At 42.3% G+C, this 14,656-nt stretch overlaps 1 pseudogene; it reads left to right on the forward strand.

Moving 5' to 3' along the window:
• Positions 1–194: 194 nt before the first annotated feature.
• LOC148509654 (uncharacterized) lies at positions 195–14,253 on the forward strand (annotated as a pseudogene).
• The last annotated feature ends 403 nt before the right edge of the window (positions 14,254–14,656 follow it).

Here is a 14,656-nt window from a genome sequence, read left to right on the forward strand (position 1 = left end):
CCCCCTTTGATCGGACACAACGAGCGAAGGACTTTCCTTCGCTCGTCGCGTCTGGTGCATGCGCACGACGGAGCTCCCTCCGTCGTGCGCATGCTCAGTCCATAACATCGACCCACTTGCGAGCGGACAGCCGCTCGCGAGTGGGTCTGAATCAGGCCCAATATCCCCACATGGGCTCTTTTGTTGCACAAACAATGAAGTTTTCAAGAAGCCTGAAGAAATACAAAGTTATGATTTACTTGCGGTTTTAGTATCTAGCTTTCAATGGAGTGGTGACTTTGAGATGAAGACAGAATCACTCTATAAAGTGCAATGCAATTATAAATACAAAAGATGGCAACATAGTTCATAAACCAACAGAACACTGTCATGACTCCTGTCCTCAAAAAGCAGCAGCAAATGTTGCCAAAAGCAAAATGAGGCAAGACATGAGAGCAGTAAGTGCTACTCCTCATAATGTGATGGAAAATTTGTTGTCAGGGTCAAACAATGATATATTGGCCCATATGCCCAGATAATTTTCTCTCGCAAGTAGTCTCTATCTCAGAACAAACAGTAATTTGCCTAATCTAAAAACCATCACATTTGACATGCCTGAACAGTATAGTCCAGTGGTTCCCAAACTGTGCACCACGCACCCTGGGGTGCCACAAGACACATGCAGGGGTGCCTCAGGTTGGTGGTCTAGCACCAAATCAAATTCTTTATGCTCAATGTAATGTAAATATGTGCACAAACAGAAGCACAAACCTGTCCACCACTATATAACCAATCCTAAGGATGACAGGTAAGCACAATTTACTTCACTTTACTATTTCACTGCATTTTTTTCTGAATTACTCAATGCCAAACTTTTGGCTTAGGGGTGCCGTGAAAATGATTCTGATGCACTAGGGTGCCGTGATTAAAAGCAGATTGGGAACCACTGATATAGTCAATTGATTCTTCACAAATCAGGTGTTGATAATCCAGATAAAATTCCTGTTTTAGGTGACAGAGATCCAATGCTTAAATTGAACAAATATACCATCTATGGAGATGGCACCTTTGATAAAGTGCCAAATATGTTTAACCAACTGTACAATGTCAAGGTGGGGAACTAAGGTTGGGTACGGGATGTCGGCACTTGGGATCATGTCAGTCAGAAACCCAATGCTAGCATCCCAACTGGATTAGGATACTGACACCTGTTGGTAGGTATCCGAACCCTTGTTACTAAACCTAACTCCCCTACAGCCTAAACCTACTTCACCCTAGTGTCTAACCCCCCCAGTGCCTATTGGCAACCCTTGCCCTAGTGCCTAAACCTAACCTAAACTACCAGTGCTTTCCACCAGCAGTCAGGATGCCAGTGCCAGAATTTTGACTGGTGTCAGGATTCTGGTGCTGGCATTTTGAGTCCCGGCATCCTGCACAACAGGATTATGACTTAACGAAACTGGATCAGAACCTTTATATACCCCTGCCTATACCTTCTAAATATCCTTCCTATAAACCTCTAAGAATAACGCTAATTTGTGTACGCAGTCTGACAGCAAATAAAGACAGTAGTGGAATCTGTGGTTCCAACACACATGAAACATGCAATTGATACATACACAATTTAGGTGTGAATGGAAATATTACAGACCCAAGTACAGTATACTTACGCTGCGCCTCCGGACCCAGAGATAGACCTCAGACTAGAGACCCTGAGTTCATACAACCTTCAGCATAGACTCCCTAACCAGTATTCGGACACATGTATTTATCCCCCACAGACTAAAATAGGACAAAGGAGAAATTTCCTGCTGATGTCATTGGTTCCCAGAGGAGAAGTATATGTTACCGCACATTTAACAGGCTGGTTCAAATAGACTCCCCCTGCCTCTAACAGCAGGGGAATCTCTCTAATAACGCCTCCTGTAACATTCCAACAGCGAAACATTTTGTTGCTTGTAAGTTCTGCGATCCGTAACTTGAGTTTGCATGATGCGATCTCTCCACTGATAACACCGGGATGCTGTAAAAAACGTACGTATCAGAACAAGACCAAACACACCTTGCTTATCATGTATAATACCTTAGTTATCAAAAACCTTTATTTCTCAGCATTTAAACTAACTAAACCAACTTGAATCATATATTTTGATGCTTTTGGAACCTTATGTGTAAATATGAAATGTGTGGGTATTCAGGGTTTGATATAAGGATGCTAGTTAATGTGTGTATGATGATGAGTGCATTTGTCTCTAACATTTTAGCATGCTGAGCCAGATAGTTCTGCATGTCCTGTCAGCAGGCCCTCCCACCTTTCCTGTGTCATTGCAGGAAGCTTGCTTATTTATTCTAGCCAGACCACCCATTGTGGGCAAACACTATGCAGGAAGCTTATCTACACAAGCCAGTTGTCACCTGGCCACTTGCTTAATGTAATACTGCAAAGCCATTTCTGGAATATATCCCTTATAATACGTAAAGTAATGAAATAGGCTTTTAGTGAATCGCTGTAACCTATGGTAATGGTCACAGATGCATTCACATGGTTCTAATGGTATTATCGCCACATGTACTAAAATGTGAGTTTATCTAAAATGGCGCTTAGGTAGCCATTTCACAAAATGGTGTCGCTGCAATTCAATTTTAAACTGATCTTGTCTCAGCCAGTAATCCAGCTTCGACAGTCCACCCTTTGATAGCGAACAACATGCTATCACACTCTGCTATTAAAATTTAATTTAGGCTTACATTTACATATATTTAGTGTTATTATGGGATGGCACAAGGTGGTTCTTAATTCATCAATAATGTGTCTCTAGGTGGGGACATAAAACTAGTATTATATGCACACCGCGGATCTTGGAAGATCATGTGACAGGTGTGGGAATGCACGAGACTTATAACAGCAGTCTTGATGGGGAATTTGAGACTTTACATTGTCTGAGGTGTTCAATCCTATCTCAGGCTCTTCCATCTGGTATATGCAAGTTTCTGGTTGTATTATTTTAGCACAATGACCATCTGGTACTTTACCAATCATTTCTTTGGTGGAACTCAATGTATACCAGTACCTAAAATGTTTCTTACTGGATTTAATTGAGCGTAACAGATCATAGTTATGGACTCATTATCAGCTCTTTGTGAGAAGGTCATCGTCTGATTATTCCCCATCATTTCCCAACCTCCGGGTTTATTGGGGTTGGTTATGTTTAAACACAAAAGTGATCTATCTACTTGGATTGATAGAGTTTGAAATAAGGTGGTTTGGATGAGAGGAATTTTCCATCCAATGTTTTCCCTTTTTGTAATTCTAAAATTTCCGTGATATTCAGCGGAAATGGCATCAACCCTACATTATGCTGTCCCTGTGGCACATGTGAACACACCCAGCAATCAGTTTGATTTAACACTTTGCCTACCATGCTATGATAATCCTCTAGAGGATACCCACCCCAGTACGAATTATATTTAGGTTGCCACCGGTAGATACAGTTCTCATCAACTAGGGACCCACAAAGCTCACAAATACAGGAATCCTCAGACGATAACCCTCCACACCTTCCCCGAGTATCCGGAATGACAGCTCCTTTAACAATAACAGTACTAAGATTGGAAAGACACTCCCCTGATTGTCATTGCACTCCTCCTTTCTCCACTCCATCAGCACCGCCATCAGTTCCCGTTTCCTCAATCGGTCCCCCATCACTGAAACTGGATATTCCCGAACCGACCAGGATGGTGAACACTCTAAAAGAGAATATGAGAATGAACACAGCAGGCTTGTCCATATTAACAACAAGTCTTGCAAAAATTTCTCTCGGTTCAGGTATCTCACTATGACCTTTTCAATCCTCCCGGAACAAGCTCGCGAGCGACAGGTCCACACTATCAGCCTTGTCCCAACCTTGTTTCTCCACTGGTTGATTGACCTTTTTGCAGTGAGTGGAATGGACCCAGGTATCTCTCTCAGCCACCTTCAAAGATGTAGTACTCATCAGCAGCACCTGGTATGGACCTTCCTACCTTTCAGTCAAACAACCTGAATGCAAGAAATTTCTGATCATTACATATTCTCCTGGTTCAACATCATGACAGTTAGTTTCAGGCATATCATGGGACAACAATTTCAGTTTCTGTTGCTGTTGCTTTAACTGCCTACTCATTGATATAAGATTCTTTACAGTTACCTCGTTGTTACCCTTCAAGTCTTCCTGGGGACTTATAATCAAATGAGGTTGTCTGCCGAATAGTATTTTAAATGGGGACAGATTCAGAGGAGGTCTAGGAGTGGTCCTTATGCTATGTAGGACCAAAGATAATGCTTCTGGCCATCCTAGTCCAGTTTCTGCCATAATTTTACTTAATTTATTTTTAATAGTCCCGTTCATTCTCTCCACCTTGGCACTGGCTTGCGGTCGGTAGGGGGTATGAAGTTGGCTATTAATACCCATCAGCTTACACATATTTTGAAAAACATCACCTTTGAAATGGGTATCCCTATCACTCTCGATGATTCTAGGGATACCGTACCTGCATACAAATTCCTGAACTATTTTCTTGGCAGCAAACGCAGCAGTATTAGTGGTCACTGGGTAGGCCTCAACCCAATTGGAAAATACATCTGTGCACACTAATACATACTTAAGGTTCCTGCAGGGTGGTAATTGGATGAAATCAATTTGTATCACCTGGAAAGGTCCATCAGTCGGTGGAATGTGGGACGGTTCGGTAGGGATCACTTTCCCTATGTTCTTTCTCAAGCAGGTCAGACAGGACATTGCTATCTTCTCTGCTTGTGAAGAAAAACCTGGTGCGCACCAGTATGCCCTCACCAACTTGCACATACCCTGTTTACCTAGGTGAGTTAGGCCGTGTGCTGCCTCAGCCAGGCTGGGGTAATATGCCTTGGGGGCTACTGGCTTACATTGTCCATCCCTCCAGAGCCCGGAGGACTCTTGCCCACACCCCTTGGACTTCCAAATGGATTTTTCCTGAATTGAACACAAATTTTGCATCTCAATTAATTTCAGAATATCAATGGTTTGGAATCACATAATTGTTTCAATTGGGGAAGACATTTTTAACCCTGCTGCCCATTTTGCAGCTTCATCGGCTCTGTTGTTGCCCAGTGACACCGGGTCATCCTCACATGTGTGGGCTTTGCATTTAATTACTGCCACTGCTTTGCGCAGTTGGATTGCTTCTAAGAGATGTTTTATGTGTCGGGAATGTGCAACTGGTGTGCCTGCTGCTGTCATAAAATTTCTCAGTCGCCATAGAGCCCCAAAATCGTGCACCACCCCGAACGCGTACCTCGAGTCAGTGTAAATGTTAGCAGATTTGCCTGCTGCCAGTTCACATGCTCTAGTCAGTGCTACTAACTCTACCACCTGGGCTGAGTGAGGAGGACCGAGAGGTTTAGCTTCCATGATGTCTGTGTCATTTACAACAGCATAACCTGTACATAATTCACCTGCGTCTGTTTGTCTATGATAACTCCCATCCATATAGAAAGTTTCATCCAAATTCTCTAAAGGTGTGTTATGTATGTCAGGCCTAGCAGTAAAGGTCTGATTCAGATATGTCATACAATCATGAGTATCATCATGTCTGCCGAACTCACCTCCCACCAGCAACTCTTCTCCTTCCACCCTTTGTACATCATGTTGCACATATGGTAGGTATGTTGCTGAATTCAGCGTACTGCAATGTTTGACAGTAATATTTGCAGGAGCGATTAGAGCTAGTTCCCATTTGGTGAACCTAGCCGAGGAGACGTGTCTGGTTTGAGCTGAGTTCAACAGAGCAGATACAGCATGGGGAGTGTAGACTATCATATCATGGCCCAATACTACATCCTCACTTTTACTCACCAATAAAGCGGTGGCTGCTACACTTCTCAAACAGGTGGGGAGTGATCTTGCTACCGTGTCTAATTGGGCACTGTAGTATGCTACGGGCCTACTGGCATCACCATGTTTTTGTGTAAGGACACCTGCAGCACAACCATCGGCTTCCATACAATATAAATCAAAATGTTTTTCATAATCGGGTATTCCCAATGCAGGAGCTTTTGTCAGACTATCCTTAAGATTAAGAAAAGCCTGTTCTGATTCCTCAGTGTGTATGACGCGATTGAGCTTTGAGGAAGAGACTAGTTCCTGTAAAGCCAAGGCCAAAATAGATAAACCTGGGATCCACATTCGGCAATATCCACACATTCCCAAGAAGGTACGAATTTGCTGTTGATTCTGCGGCAGTGTCATGTTTTGTATGGCCTGGATTCTATCATTTGTGAGATGTTGTAACCCCTGGGTTAGGCAGTGTCCCAAATATTTTACTCTGGGCTGGCACGGCTGTAACTTGTCCTTAGTCACTTTGTGTCCTGTATGTGAGAGATGAAGTAACAAAAGTTTAGTATCATTCACACATGACATAAAAGAGTCAGAAAATAGCAATAAATCGTCCACATATTGAATTAGAACTGATCCATTGGCAGGTTGAAAAGCTTGTAAACAGTCATGCAATGCCTGGTAGAAAATACTGGGGCTGTCTATGAAACATTGGGGCAATCGTGTCCATGTATATTGCACACCTCTGTATGTGAATGCGAATAGATACTGACAGTCAGGGTGGAGAGGCACAGAGAAGAAAGCAGAACAGAGGTCAATGACAGTGAAATGGGTTGCATTTGGTGGGATCTGCATCAGGATGACAGCTGGATTTGGCACTACAGGGAATTGGCTATCTACTACCTTATTAACACCTCTAAGGTCTTGCACAAGCCTATAACCCCTCCCACCACTCTTCTTTACTGGAAAGATGGGACTGTTGGCTACACTAGCTGTACGAACTAAAATTCCCTGTTGCAATAATCGCTCAATTATTGGAAACACCCCTAGTTCTACTTCCTGTTTTAGTGGGCACTGGGGAATTTTTGGAGCTTGCCTGCCGCCTTTTAAGTTTACCATTACTGGGCTTACGTTTGCCATTAATCCAGTGTCCTGTCCATCTTTTGTCCAAAGGGAATCTGGATTTTGGGACAACATTTCATCTACTTTTGATGGATTTTCTTTTAAAACGGTAGAGTGATACATTATCCTTTGAGGTGTGTCTAACATATCCCGCACCTCGTATACCATTCTCTCTGGGATATCTAAAAATACACCATCAGGGGTGCAATATATGACACATCCCATTTTACATAACAAGTCTCTGCCCAGCAGGTTAGTAGGAGTTGCGGCAGCCAGGAGAAAAGAATGTCTGGTATGCAATGGCCCAATACTAACCTCTGCAGACTTTGTTAAAGGATAACGTTCCACTTTACCTGTCACACCCATTGTTGGTATTGTCTCGTTGGTCACCTGTAAATTAACGGGAGATTTCATCACTGACTTGATCGCCCCTGTGTATACAAGAAAAGGATATTCAGTACCAGCTACATCAACCATCAAGACCGGTTCTTCCCTAGTACTTCCCGGTAACCTGACTATCTGTAGACTACAGGTATGATCTGACCCCTAGCGTTGGCTACCATTCTCCAATAAAGCATTTACGGCTACAATTGGAGCTGCTGCTTGCTGAACATTTGCTGGCCTCTGTACATAACCCTTATGGGGATATCTAGGTTTGCCCTGATGTGGGGTCCATACTCTTATTACTGTACAGTTTCTACTTAAGTGTCCTGTTTGTTTGCAATTAAAACATGTCCGTGATTCAGGTGAAAGCATGTGTTGTTGTGAAGTTTGAGCAGAGGGTAAAGGTGTTGGATATGGGTAAGGATAGGGAGGGTAAGGGTATTGTGGGGGATAAGAAGCAGGTGGATATCCTGGGACCTGTGGTTGCATTGGCTTTGTGGGATAGAGTTGTGTTTGTTGTTGAGTGGGGTTAGTGAGAGCAACTTGTTCTGACATGAGTGTGTGTGCAAGTGCAAGCGTGTCTGTTGGCTGTGATGTTACCGTCATTCCCTCCAATGCTTGTATACTGACAGCCATTAATTTTTTGCTCTGGGTCTCCCTCTTTTTAGAGATGTTTTTGTCATGTTCTATGGCAGACTCTATTAGGTTATCTATTGTAAGCCCCCTCCAGCCAGGCTGTGAGGTCTGAACCCGAGTTTTTAAATTCTCTTTTAAACCATCCATCAATATCGTGACTATCATTCCCCTGTGCTGAATGCTATCTTTAATATCTTCTATCCCAGTGTACTGGGCGATAGCCTGCAGAGCCCTGTCGCAATAGTCTTCTGCAGTTTCACTCTCCTTTTGTTTGATTGTGAAGATTTTGTTCCAGTTAACTACTACTGGAAAATATATACCCAATTGAGTCACAATGCGGGAAATGTTACCTTGGTTTACTTGGTCTGTTAAGGGAATGTCGCCATCCAATACACAATCCGTGATAAATTTTGTCACGTCGGTATTGCGTGGTAGACAGGTCCTTAACACCACACGCCAATCTTTATTAGTGGGCTCATGAGAACTACCCAAATTTCTCAAAAATCTTTGACATTTGTCTAGTTCCTTTTTTGGATCAGGGAAATCATTTATGATGGAATTTAGGCCCTCATTCAGAGCCGTACGCTCTGAGCAGAGCACACGCTCTGAATGAGGGCCGCCCTCCATAATTATAGAGCGTCCTCCTGGACGCTCGTATAGCTGTGTGTCACCACCCACAGCCTATACGAGTGTGTAGTTTGATGGCCGCAATGGTCGTGACCATCGCGACCATCTCCACTGCGAGCCGGAGCCTGCAGTTGAGGTTTTCAACCGCAAGGCCTGGAGTGATTTTGGCTCTATCAGAGCCAAAATCACTCCCACTGACATCACTAGTGATGTCAGTGGGCCGGTTTCTGACGGTAGGCGTTCCCTTGGGAACGCCCCCGTCAGGTAGGCACGCCCACCAAAGGGGGCGTGCTATCAATCAACATCGACAGCACGCCCCCTTTGATCAGACACAACGAGCGAAGGAAAGTCCTTCGCTCATCGCGTCAGGCGCATGCGCACGACGGAGCTCCCTCAATGCAGACCATCGACCCACTTGCGAGCGGACAGCCGCTCGCGAGTGGGTCTGAATCAGGCCCTTAGTTCTTCCCTTGTCCATGGACAATGCATTACTACTTCCCTCATGGGCACTACACCGTTTGCATCCGCATTTCCATTCGGAACAGTTATTGTCTGAATGGGATGCAGACCGGCAGCGTTGCTACCTCTGACCTGGTTACCTGGCTGGGGGTTTAATCTGCTGCTGCTACGTATGGTATTAACAACTTCCTCAATGGGTTCAGAGTGTATTAACACTTCCCTTGCTGTTACCGATGGAGATGGCGGTACCACACGTGATTGTGGTGATGCAGCATCTATCATTTGCACAGCATGGGAAATGGCAGACATTACAATAGTCTCATCATCTACATCATAAACATTTTCTTTATGGTTACTTAAGAGGAGGTACAAATTACTTGTTACATTTTTATGGGTATTTTTGGTAACTGTACTTGCACCTCCATCCCCATAAGGTGGGGGAGGTGAGCGTGAACTGCTGGCAATACTCTCCACGATGCTACCTTGCTGCATGTGCGCACCAATTTGTGGCTCGTCCGTATTGCAACTCAGCATCGCGGATGTATTTTCTGGCAATGCGCTCACAACGCTAGTTTGCGTCGTTTGCACATTCTTAAGCCAAGCATCCCCTTCATGCTGCCAGTTTTAAACATTCAAAATACTTAATCTTTTTCTCTCGGGATCGCACCATACTGATGTGATCCTGGACATTGTCTAACACACTTTTGTCAAAACTACCAATTCTGGGAAATGGTCTAACACTCTTGCTCGTCATATTAAACCATAAATCACAATACCCTATTGCATAAGTACTGTACTTAGTATGCATAATACAATGGGCTGATCCAATCGGAGCCTCCATTAGCAGTACAACATTGCCTAACATCTCTACTGTTTGCGTGGCTCCCATTCTGAGACAACTCCTACGCTTTTCAATAAAAATGTAAACTGGTGAAAGACAATCAAGACACTTTCACTTACCTGTGGACGATTTTAAGTTGGCGGCGCCCACACACCTGGAAAAGATTTAGTAAGGCAACTTCCACACCTGGATAAGATTTGAAACAGGCAACTTCCACACCCGGATAAGCTTTAGTAAGGTAACTTCCAGACCTATGAGAGTTTATATGTCGGCCACTCTCACGCACCTCTATACAACAAAGACAACATGTACACCTGCTACTGTGTATAGAACGGTAAAGCTGCTTACCGAGCAGCTAGGCTAACCCTTGCACTTAGCCCTTAAGGATCATACAATACCCTTAACTTTGTTCAACAAGTATTCACTGTTACACACTTTTTTCCTGCGCAGAAAAATACACATTTAACCCAGATATTGATAATAAAAAAAAATGTAAACCTCAATGGCTTTGTTCAAACACATGGCAACAGAACAGGAAGTGCGTATACGCTATTGTGCGACCATCCGCATACACATTAATGCGACTACCACACAACCGTATAATGACTTTTTAACTGCATATGCAAAAATGCATTTTAACCGCGTACGCAATACTGTGGCACCCCTCTAAACGCAAGGTTCTATCAACAGAGGAAAACAAACTTTTTCCTATCTTGTCCCTGGATTCTTGTCAGCTTCCTTAATTCACACGGAGACGGATAGTGATCTTTCAGCACAAAGTGGTTCCAGGCAAATCCTGCATGTGGCAACTCCACCCTTTGCTGAAATATCGATTACCGTATATACCGTGTGAGCAGGTAAGTGACTTCATTACGAGCCCCCAACTAACGAAACTGAATCAGAGCCTTTATATACCCCTGCCTATACCTTCTAAATATCCTTCCTATAAACCTCTAAGAATAGCGCTAATTTGTGTACGCAGTCTGACCGCAAATAAAGACAGGAGTGGAATCTGTGGTTCCAATGCACAAGTATTATTCAGGTAAAAGTACAGTCAGTTACACGCCATTGATACATACACAATTTAGGCATAAAAGGAAATATTACAGACCCAAGTACAGTATACATACGCTGCGCCTCCGGACCCAGAGATAGACCTCAGACTAGAGACCCTGAGTTCATACAACCTTCAGCATGGACTCCCTAACCAGTATTCGGACACATGCATTTATCCCCCCCAGACTAAAACAGGACAAAGGAGAAATTTCCTGCTGATGTCATTGGTTCCCAGAGGAGAAGCATATGTTACCGCACATTTAACAGGCTGGTTCAAATAGACTCCCCCTGCCTCTAACAGCAGGGGAATCTTTCTAATAATGCCTCCTGTAACATTCCAACAGCTAAACATTTTGTTGCTTGTAAATTCTGCGATCCGTAACTTGAGTTTGCATGATGCAATCTCTCCACCGATAACACCGGGATGCTGTAAAAAACGTACGCATCAGAACAAGACCAAACACACCTTGCTTATCATGTATAATACCTTAGTTATCAAAAACATTTATTTCTCAGCATTTAAACTAACTAAACCAACTTGAATCATACATTTTGATTCTTATGGAACCTTATGTGTAAATATGAAATATATGGTATTCAGGGTTTGATATAAGGATGCTAGTTAATGTGTGTATGATGATGAGTGCATTTGTCTCTAACATTTTAGCATGCTGGGCCAGATAGTTCTACATGTCCTGTCAGCAGGCCCTCCCACCTTTCCTGTGTCATTGCAGGAAGCTTGCTTATTTATTCTAGCTAGACCACCCGTTGTGGGCAAACACTATGCAGGAAGCTTATCTACACAAGCCAGTTGTCACCTGGCCATTTGCTTAATGTAATACTGCAAAGCCATTTCTGGAATATATCCCTTATAATACGTAAAGTAATGAAATAGGCTTTTAGTGAATCGCTTTAACCTATGGTAATGGTCACAGATGCATTCACATGGTTCTAATGGTATTATCGCCACATGTACTAAAATGTGAGTTTATCTAAAATGGTGCTTAGGCGGCCATTTTGCAAAATGGTGTCGCTGCGATTCAATTTTAAACTGATCTTGTCTCAGCCAGTAATCCAGCTTCGACAGACTACACCCCATGTAATTCATATCTGCAATGTATTTACATTTTAATACACAAAAAATATATGGACGCCTATAAAAGATTCAATGAAATAATTAAGCCATTGATTCCAAATCTGGCACCTTAATAGGTTTTAGTAAATTTTGGGAAGGCTTGTATGAATGCAATTAGGATTGCCTTTTCACATACTGAGTTCAAAGTGTTTTATTTTATCTGTGTCAGAGTCTCATTAAAAAAATGGCTTGAAGACTGAATATAATACTAATATGAACATAAAAATGACACTGAGGTCTCATGCTGCATTAGCCTTTGCCCAATTTATGATGTGAGATGTGTTTTTGAAAACCTTGCCATTACATTTCTAGATAAGAACAGCTATAATGTGGTGCTCAGATACTTCTTTTCCACATATACAGCCAGATGTGGATTATTTTTTTCCAGGGGGGACGAACTGCCACAGGAGGAGATGATTTTAAAATCAATTGATGCCAGCAATGTATTTATTTGGCAGGCTGCATTTGTGTGAAAGAGGTATGTGTGTTAGTGTGTGTATCTGTGTCAGTGTGTGTGTTAGTGTGTGTGACTGTGTCAGTGTGTGTGTGTATCTGTGTCAGTGTGTGTATCTGTGTCAGTGTGTGTGTCAGTGTGTATGTGTATCTGTGTCAGTATGTGTGTTTAGTATGTGTATCTGTGTCAGTGTGTGTATATCAGTGTGTGTCTATCTGTAACGGTGTGCTGAGAATTGACAAAGGGGGAGGCGATGATGTGGCAGAGAGAAGATGCAGGGGGAGATGATGGTGTGCTGAGAGATGATGCAGGGGTAATATTCCTACATCAAACAGGCATATTCTGGATGATGTGACCTACACGAATAGTGAATGCTGACTGAATACACCATCATCCCAGGGAGGATACATTTCTTCAGAGGTTACACATTGTGAGAAACCACCATATAGGTAAGGTGCTTATGGAATGGAAAGTAATTTTCCCAGAGTAATGAGAAATGGGTGGCATGTCATGTTGGCATGCTCCATTTTCAATGGCCATGCCCCTTTGATATGTGACTTCTCCCATTTTTTTTGCAAATATATTTTAGTATGTGTTTGTGTGTATGTGTGTGAGGGGAGGGAAAGAGGGGGGCACCTTTCTTCAACTTGCCCTGAACTCCAAAGACCCTAGCTACGCCACTGCCCCCATTTAATCCTGGGGTCCCCATTCATTCTGGGTTAGTTTTCAAAAGCTAGGAGAATTAAATATGGATAATTACCAGTTTGATGTAGTTAATTAATCTCTGCAGGGCTCCTCTCTCATTATTGGTAAACAAAATTATTAATAAATATTTGTTGTTTCTATTATTGTCTTTCCTTCTGAATAAAGTGTGTTGATAAAAATAACTAAAGAAAAAGTTGTGAAAAACACTAGACACTGTCTAGGGCCAACCCCTGTGTGTTTTGTACACAATACTCAAAAAATAATTTTATATTAAACCAACATATAAAATATATACACGCATAAATAGAAGTAATGCTGTATACCCTGGGTAGTCTCCCAGGAAAGATAACAAGAGAAACAAACCTAAAAGCAATTTTCTAGAAAATACGGTGCATAAATGCAATATTAATAAACCAAAAATAAGAAAAAACAACATATATAAATGTATCAATTAGTAATAAAGAAATACATAATTAAATACTGTGTGAGCGACCTAAACGCATATATAAAAAACAAGTTTAATAAACATATTATGCAATCCAAATATTATAACAAGCACAAACATGTGGTTATAATATAGTAGTAAGAAGAAATTAGGTAAAATGAGTATTTTAAAACACCAGAGATATGGACCTATCCCTTTTTTGCAAAAACATTGTGAATAGTCAATGGGTGCTCCAAATATAATTACTGGGTGCCTGCTCAGTCCCATAGGGTGCAGTAGTAAAGATCCAGCAGGGTTGGAATAGCCTGCAGTTTGTGCAGTCCCTTGGCTGTAAGATGCACCCAAATAATAAGATTCCAGGGAGGCTTTAACTTGTGATCACCCTGTTTTTGATGTTAATACCCATCAGATTTCAAGCTTCTGTTCTGCAGAAGATCCAATGGCAGTCCTGCCATCACCGTGATGCTTAGGGGAAGCTCTGCACAGATCACTATGTTCAGCGCAGACTTCATTGAATTAAAATGTTTATACATGGTTAAAACTATGCAAGGGGTCTAAGAGCCTAGGTTGCTAATGTAAAATGAGAGAAAAAATGTAGTGCTGGTAATTTTCCAATAACCAGCACCAAGCTGAACCAGCGGAGGCATGATACTGTACTATAGCAGGGGAACACACAGCTTGGCATGATGGCACTTGTCAAACCATAAATGCCAGCATGCTTGGATATTAATAGCCTGCTGACACCTGTAGTCCACCTGTAAAAAAAATTGAGCAAAAGACAGGCCACAGAACCAAATGTTGAATTTTGCAGCTGTTTCTATGCTCTGACCAATCAGCTTGTCAAAATTTATTCCTATGGAAAGTGAGGAGCAGAAGCACCATTTTTTTTGCCAAGAGTCTAGATGCTACATGGAAAGAAAAAGATGTGACCCCTTCATATATTATTAAATTGGTGAATGAG

Source organism: Taudactylus pleione, unplaced genomic scaffold (genome assembly GCF_031769625.1).
Source record: "Taudactylus pleione unplaced genomic scaffold, aTauple2 ptg000318l, whole genome shotgun sequence".
Taxonomy (NCBI): Eukaryota; Metazoa; Chordata; class Amphibia; order Anura; family Myobatrachidae; genus Taudactylus; species Taudactylus pleione.